The sequence below is a fragment of the Branchiostoma floridae genome, chromosome 4, assembly GCF_000003815.2.
Source record: "Branchiostoma floridae strain S238N-H82 chromosome 4, Bfl_VNyyK, whole genome shotgun sequence".
Taxonomy (NCBI): domain Eukaryota; kingdom Metazoa; phylum Chordata; class Leptocardii; order Amphioxiformes; family Branchiostomatidae; genus Branchiostoma; species Branchiostoma floridae.
In genome coordinates this window covers 31,138,958-31,141,240 of record NC_049982.1, presented here as the reverse complement: position 1 = coordinate 31,141,240, position 2,283 = coordinate 31,138,958, and positions in this window count along the sequence as shown.

The following is a 2,283-nucleotide window of genomic DNA, read 5'->3' as shown; positions in this document are numbered from 1 at the left end:
AATTCTTCCGTAAACGTTTCGGCGACTATCTGTCGTCTTCATCAGCAGAAAATGAAAAAAAAAAATTATTGTTGCTATATGAACTAGACTATGACAGTCCTATCTGAGGGACGGCCCTAGCCGAAGCTATGTACTCATTTTCACCTGAGTATGGTGGTGTGGTAAGTTGTTAGCTCATTTCAACTCTTTACCGAAAAATGGCCTGCAAAATTAAGTGCGAAAAGTATAATCCTACAAGGTTTTGATTTAAGTGACTTGTGAGATTTCGAGTAGAGTATTTGTTCTAGCCTGGTATACAAAACTATTACAGCCGCTTTTTAAAAAGGACGGAACTATGATTCTTTTCACCTTACGAATAAAGAGATAATAGGCTCGGATACCAGACTAACATAAAAATGGTTCCCTCTTAATCGCACCCTTCTTCGTCAATCTGTCAATATGTTGTTACTCGCCGTTTCAAACAGAACATCCAACAGACATAATTTCTTGGTTGAAACTGGTATTCCGTTTGCCTGTTGTTGCGTAGATTTTTCACAGGACAGCATTGCAAAAAGTATACTCTCCGTTATTGTTCCTTCTCGGTCCAAGCCTGAACTCGTAAGCTTGTAATCAAGTGCATTTGTCAGAATTAGCAATGCAATCAGGTAAAGCAATTTTGCTGTGTGCGGCCAAACAAAAACTCAAATTTCTGTGTGTTCAAACCTTTTTCCGGGATACCAAACCCTCGAATAACGAATAATTCACCAACATCTAGCTTTTAATCTTGTGGGACTTGAAAGCCCATTACACATCTTTTGATTCTAATTCATGAGTTTTCTTTGCCTGTTTTTCTGTATTCCTGTTTTCATATACTTAATAAGAATACGTTAATGAATTCAGTATGCCATCACCATGTATATGTCTTGTTGATATATGTCGCAATAGAAAAGATTAAAGAAATTCTTACCAGTCACTCCTGCAAAGCACAGGCCTATCAGCGCCAGAGAGAAGAACTTCGCGTGCACGTTCGCCATGTTCGTTCACAATAGTGCGAAGAACGAGTAAGAGCGCAAACGTATATAAGAAGTTGTAGGTGGGGAAAATGTGACGCAAGTCAGACTGGGGACTCTCATTGGTCAGGGAAAATGTGACGCAAGTCAGACTGGGGACTCTCATTGGTCAGGGAAAATGTGACGCAAGTCAGACTGGGCACTCTCATTGGTCAGTAGTTGGCAAATTTACTGATCCGAGCTACATGTACGTGTTTGGAATCTCTTCATCATCCTAGGAGGTAAGCTAGCGTAAAGGTGATACTATCTTCATTGCAACTTCATAGTAGGAAGTTCTAGTATATGACGCAACTTATATACTGGGACTGTAATTGGTGTTTTTTTTTTTGCAATTTGGCCCATTCCAATGTCACCATTAACGATCTGAGCTCTAAGTAATTGACATACTACAAATGCACATACGAATACATGACCCGGCCACGAAAGGTCTTGAACCTGCGAAATCTCAATCAATACCAGGCACAAAGCAAGCACTACGTCATTGAGAAATTGCAACGGTGAAAAAAGTAAACACATTTTGTTCGTTCGATTTCTATAAAGTATAGGGGGACTTTTGAAAGCAATTTTTGGCAACTCAATTTATTTTTGAACACTTGCTAGTTTTGGCAGCAACCCATTGCTTCTTCCCAATCCCAGGAAAGCAAGCGTACGTGGGTGATCAGTGTCTTAACTGAAAAAGGTCAATGAACTCTAAACCATGACGTCATTGAACTCATCAATGTACTACAATGTGATGCCACCGCAAGATCGGAGGTAACTTGACTATTTATCTAAGCATTAAGAGTTGACCTCCACAATCTTGCTGGTATTACCAGAAGCACGGACACTTGTTTACCTAAGACTCGTCATCCTCAAAGCAGCCCGCATTTGCGCTAATGGTACAGAAGTTGTAATTAACAGTCTCCATATTCCCAGGGACGTATTTCAGCAAACCTGTATTTTTTTCTAAATAGTGCCCTCCCAACCCCCCACCCCCACCCCCACTCACGTTTTACATCTGGTACCATCAGACTAACCCCTGTGCCAGGTGTGAGGTGGATACCGACTTGTTTGAAGAAAAAGGAAGTAACTCCACATTGCCAGGGTGAAGCCACCTCTGGAAGCTTCTGCCCTGTTCTAACCTGGAATCCAGTCTACTTGTGGCATGGCCTACCGTAGTTAGTGCAGGCTCTCTACGGGGCCAGAGTAGGTCTCGGCCGCCGGGATAATCATTCACACCCGGTAGGATTTTCAC